This window comes from Tupaia chinensis, unplaced genomic scaffold (genome assembly GCF_000334495.1).
Source record: "Tupaia chinensis unplaced genomic scaffold, TupChi_1.0 Scaffold144991_2, whole genome shotgun sequence".
Classification (NCBI taxonomy): Eukaryota; Metazoa; Chordata; class Mammalia; order Scandentia; family Tupaiidae; genus Tupaia; species Tupaia belangeri.
Window position 1 is genome coordinate 2,571,741 of NW_006204851.1, and position 6,339 is coordinate 2,578,079.

Consider the following 6,339-nt stretch of genomic DNA (forward strand, 5'->3'; position numbering starts at 1 on the left):
GGGTCCTTTGTATTTCCTGGGACTGGATCTTCGAATGCCTCTCTAGGTTTGGAAAGTTTTCTTGCAGGATTTCATGGAATAGATTATCAATGCCCAGAGGAGTCACTTAGCTTTCTGGGATACCAGTTATATGGATGTTTGGATGTTTGATGTTATTTAGTATTTCTCATATATTATTCTCATTTTGGGGGCAATTTTCTTAGTCTTTGTGGTGGAGTTTTCTAGGCCAGCCATTTTCTCTTCTACATCTGAGATTCTATTTTCTGAATGATCTAGTCTGCTTTTAATACTTTCAAGGGAGATGTTGACTTCTTGTATTATAGACTTCATCTCTAGCAGTTCTGTTTGAGTCTTTTGTAAAGTGTGTAATTCCTCTTTTAGATCTTGCAAGAATTTCCTCACCTCCTGGAACTCGACAACTTCTTTTTCCTTTCTCTTTAGCAGTTCATTATCTCTATTCTCTTCCATCTCTGTTAGCTTCGACATTATGAATACTCTAAATTCCTTATCACACATTTCCATGATTTTCACCAAACTGCGTGTGGATGAAGAAGAGTTACTCTTTTCCCTTGGAGGAGAGGTATTTTCTTGTTTTCCCATATTTCTCGTGATCCGGTGGTGATTTCTTGTCATCTGATGGATGGTATGTTTCTTTCAAATTCTTGAAGTTCAGCCGCTAGCTCGTTTGCTGGAGGCTGAATTATCAGTAGAAAATCTTCATTCCCTGCAATATCTAGTTTGCTGGAGCCATGTGGAACCTTCTTCTGAAGGCCTGGCCTCTTCTCCCTAGATCCTTTATAATGAATATCTGAAAACCATTCCATAACAAAAATCTTGCCATCATATCTTAGAACAGAGGTTAACTATACCAATATAGTTGATAGAATATATGCCCATAATATTTGTATGCTCCATTTCTCCAATGCATATAAATTAAGAAGAGTTTACTTTCAAGGGGCATAAACCTTAGAAAAAGTCAACAAAGAATGTATGGGCCCTCCATTCCAGGTACTGGTATTTAATTATTCTAAGAGTAAGTAAACTGGTTGATGTCTTGAGGTTCCTCAGATAACCCATGTCAGTTACTCTTTTTTTCTAGCAAAGCTGTGACTTGTCCTCTACTGCTAGCCTTAATGATTAGTTTCACATAAGCACTGGAAGTGCTACTCAATCCTAAACTCCTCATTCACCATATGTAAACATAGGTCCAGAAAGAGGGTATGCTAGTTAAACTAGTAGAAAATCTTGGGCTAATTTCAGAAGCTTCTTGTCTCCCAACTTTAAATTGAGACAGATGGATAGGTATCGGTATACATAACCTAGTGTGAGGGATGCTTAAATGGTAATTAAAATGAGACTAAAGATAGAGATGATGCATTTTCATAACAGAGTAGTCTCATCTTTACATGTTAGGCACTAGGCTAAGCATTTCACATACATCTTGTGTAATAGACACAACAACCTTAGAAGGTAGATTGTACTATTATAAATAAAAACTCTAAGCCTCAGAGAAGTGAAACGACTTGCTCAAGGTCCATAGCTAGTAAATGGGAGATCTGGGATTTGAACCAACTTCTGTCTGAATCTACACCTGTATCTTGCTAGTCACTGTAGTATTCTGAATCCTAGAGCCTTTTGAAGGTAATGAAAAAAATGTTACTTCTTTTGCTTAAATGATTTCTTTATAATTCACCCATTAGCTGAGCTTCCTTTTGCTTAAAATATGGATACCTCTGGGACCAATAGAAGAGAAAGGAATTCTGGGGTGGAATAGTACATCAGCTTCATTTTTCTGATTCTGCTGATCTCTCTTGGAGGAATGTGCTTTTCTGTCTTCTCACACAGGATATTTTACCAGGTGAAAAAACATTGCCTTGGGTACTTTATTCCATCACAATTGTTTTGGTATCTTTTGTAAATGAAATTTTGGCTTATTATCCTTTCTCATCAACCAACTGTAATTGCCTTTTTTTGGAGAGGTTTTTTGCTATAGGGCGCATGCACTTGCCAGAAAGACAGAGAGAGACAGAGAGACAGAAAGTGAGAAATCACCCCCCGGGGGGATGGCCATGCCTTAATCCCCTCTCCTCCATTCTCCTCTCAGGATCTTGGGCACGCATGCAGAAGTGCCCTGTGTGAGTTTAAGCCGCCAGGTCTGAGACTTGAACCATGGTCGACTACATGGGAGTCCAGCGACATAGACATTACGCCAACTGCTGGTCACTGTAACTGCTTTTTTAGGAAGGGAGGTGTAATGGGAAGAAGAAGGCATCTATAATTCTACCGAAGAAAATAACTAGTTTTGAGTGCCTTCTATGTGCCCAGGCATTGTGCTGGACATTTTATATGTTTTCCACTTAATCATCAGAATAATTCTGCAGAGTTGCACCTCCACATTTAACAAAAAGAAAACTGAAGTTTAACAAGGCTAAGTAAATAGCCTGAGATCACATGACTATTTAGGGACAGAGTTGGGATGTGTACCCAGGTCTTTTTGACTATAAAACCCAAGGTCTGTTCCACTCTGCTACTCAGTCTCCATTGAAAACAAGGTTTTAACCTTCTATAAGAATTTTAATAACTTTGGAAATCTCAGTCTTGTCTCTAATCCTGCCTTCAACTCTCTGGACCGTCCCCTATGTCAGAATGAACACAATCAACTGCTTTCTCCAAGAAGAAAAAGAAAAAAAAAAAAAGCCCAGCTCCATGAAACATGGAATTGAGGGATTGTTTTCTGTTTCATCCTGTCCCTAAATTGAATGAAAAGTCTGAGTATATTTTCCATGCTTTCAGTCAAACCAAGGACAGGCCTCCGGGAATGACTTAATAGATATGAAAGTCAGATAATGCTTTTTATTGTCATTTTAACTGTGATCATTCCTTTCAATGTTATGGTTTCCAATTCCTGCATCTGCTATTTGGCTAATTTTGTCTTTAGTTTTCTGAAATTTGTGTATTTTTTAAAAAGATTCATTTATTTTTAATTTATTATCATTATTCTTCAATTTTGACCAGGGAGAGACAGAGAGAAATGGCTAGTGAGAAAGTAATCCACCAGATTCAGGACTCAAACCATTGTCGGTCATGTGGGAATACATTGGCTCAGCTACCACGCCACCTGCTGGCCCATTACATGTGTGTATTCTTAATTGTGCTAATAGGAGTAAACTATTTAAAATATTAACAATTAAAACAGATTCTGAGCACCAAGAAAGATGTTAGAAAATAATTTATCAAGGTGTAATTCACATAAAATAAAATTAATCATTTTAAAATGAACAATTCAGTGGCATTTAGTACATTCACAATGTTATTTAAAACTCTATCTAATTCTAAAATATTCCATCAGCATGGAGAGAAATCCATAATTCATTAAGCTATTTCTCCCCATTCACCCCAACTCAACCCCAAGCCTCGGCCATCATGATCTGCATTCTTGTCTTTATAAGATTTACCTATTGTGGATATTTCATATGTGTGGAATTATACAATATGTAACCTTTTGTGTCTTGCTTCTTCTTTCATTGTGTATGTTTTCAAGGTTCATTTATGTTGTAGTATGTGTCAGTACTTGATTACACAAACACACACACACACACACACACACACACACACACTACAATTTATCCATAATCTGTTGATAGGTATTTGGGCTACTTCTACCTTTTGACCATTGTAAATGGGTTGATATGAATATGTACTTACATATATTTGCTGGAGCACCTGTTTTCATTTCTTTTGGGTAGATAACTAGGAGTAGAATTGTAGATTCATATGGTTCTATGTTTTACTTTTTGAGAAAATACCAAATAGCTTTTTATTTTTTGCTATAGGGTGCGTGCACTTGCTAGACAGACAGAGACAGACAAAAAGCGAGAAATCACCCCCCGGGGGGGATGGCCATGCCGCAATCCCTTCTCCTCCATTCTCCTCTCGGGATCTTGGGCACACACGCACACATGCCTGGTGTGAGTTTTAAGCTACCAGGTCCAGGACGTGAACCGCGGTCGACCACATGGGAGTCCAGCGACACAACCATTACACCAACTGCTGGTCCCAAATAGCTTTCTACAGTGACTGAACCGTTTTATATTCCTACCTGCAAAGTACAAACATCCTAATTTATCCACATCACTGCCAACATTTGTTATTGTCCCTATAAAAAATATGTAAGACAACTTAGTGAATATAAACTCTTCATTGTGGTTTTGATTTTCTTCATTAATTAATAATTGAAACATCTTTTCATGTACTTGTTGGCCATTTTTATATCTTCTTTAGAGAAATGTAGGTTAAAATCTTTTGCCCATTTTTAAATTGGATTTTTATTTCTTGGTTGAACTGAGTTCAAGAGAATTCTTTACATATACTATATCTAAGACCCTTATTAGTATATGATTTGAAAATATTTTCTCCCATTCTATAAATTGTCTTTTCACTTTTCTTGCTAAACTTCAATGCAGAAGACATTTTAATTTTGATAAAGTGTAATTTCTTTTTTCCTTTTTTCCTTATTCTTAGTGTTATGTCTAAAAATCCACTGTGAAATCCAAGGTCACAAGGATTCATCTCTATGCTTTCTTGCAAGAATGTTACAGTTTTACCTCTTACAGTTAGGTCACTGACCCACTTGAGTTAATTTTTGTATCTGGTATGAGGTAGGGGCCTCATTTCATTGTTTTGCAAATGGATATCTAGTCCTCCTAGCATCATTTGTTGAAAAAAACTCTTCTTTCCTTACTCAATGGTCTTTATGCCCTTGTCAAAAATCAATTAGCCATAGATGCCTTGCCAATTTGGGGGCTCTCAATCCTAGTCCATTGATCTGTAGGTTTATCTTTATGCTACTACCACACTGTTTTTGAGTAGCGTAGCTTTATAGTAAGTTTTAAAATCAGGAAATGTGAACGTCCTAACTTTGTTCTCATTGCTTAAGATGTTTTTTGGCTATTTAGGGACTCTTGAAATTCCATGTGAATTTGAGAATCAGCTTTTCCATTTTGCAAAAAAATGACATTGAGTTTTGATAGGGAATACATTGAATTTTTAGATCCCTTTGGCAGTATTGACATTTTAACAATACTATCTTAACAATCCATGAACACAGAATGTCTTTTAATGTATTGAGGTTTTCTTTAATTCTGTCAGCAATGATTTTTAGTATACATCTTTCACATCCATGGTTAAATTTATTCCTAGATATTTGATTTTTGAATGCTATAGTGAATTAGTTTCATAATTCGCTTTTGCCATTCTTTATTGCTGGTATATAGAAACACAACTAATTTTGTATGTCGATTTTGTATCCTGAAACTTTGATGGACTTTTAAAAATTTAACAAATTTTGCAAAATACATAAAATGATTTTAATATGGAGTAAAATTAATTAAGTTTGCTAATATTTTTCTGAGGACTTTTGTATATATATTTATAAAGTATATTAGTCTGTAATTTTCTCTTTTTTAAAAAGAATTATTTTATTTAACTTTATTTAATTTGAAGAGAAAGGGAGAGAAAGGGAGGGAGGAAGAGGGGAGGGAGAGAAAGAGAGAGAGGGGAGAGGGGAGAGGGGAGAGGGGAGAGGGGAGAGAGAGAGAGAGAGAGAGAGAGAGGGAGAGATGGAGAGAGAGAGAAAGAAAGTGAGAAAGCAAGCCACCAGGTCTGGGACTCAAACTGCAGTCAGCCATTTGGGAGTCCAGCATCCTTAACCACTATACCCCTTGCCATCCTAATCTGTAGTTTTCAAATAATATCTCCAGTTTTGGTATGTGGGTAATGCTAGTCATATTATAAATTAGGGAGTGTATTATCTTTTATATGTCAAAGAATTGCAAAGGATCAATTTTTAAATGAATTTTATTGCATTTCTAATTTGCATATAAAAGTACATATGATGGGATACAATGTGTTTTTTCAAAACATGTATACAAATGTGTATACACATCATATCAGGGCACTAAACAAATCTCTTTATCTGGTTATTTTGAAATATATATTGAATTGCCATCAACTATCTTTACTGTATTGTGATATTATACTATATAAACTATTCCATTTGTTTATATGCACTCTTGTATCTGTTAACCAAGTTCTCCCCAATCCCCATCTTTCTTTCTTTTCTAGGTCCTGATATCTTCCATTACATTTTCCACTTTTACATAGTGCATTCTTTTAGATTCTAATGAGTGCAAACACATGGTATTTGCCTTTCATTTCCTGGCTTATTTCACTTCAGATGATTTGTTCCTGGTTTGTCCATGTTGCTGCAGATAACAGGAATTCATCCTTTTTGTGGCTGAATAATATTCCATTATTTATATATAACCACATTTTATCTAT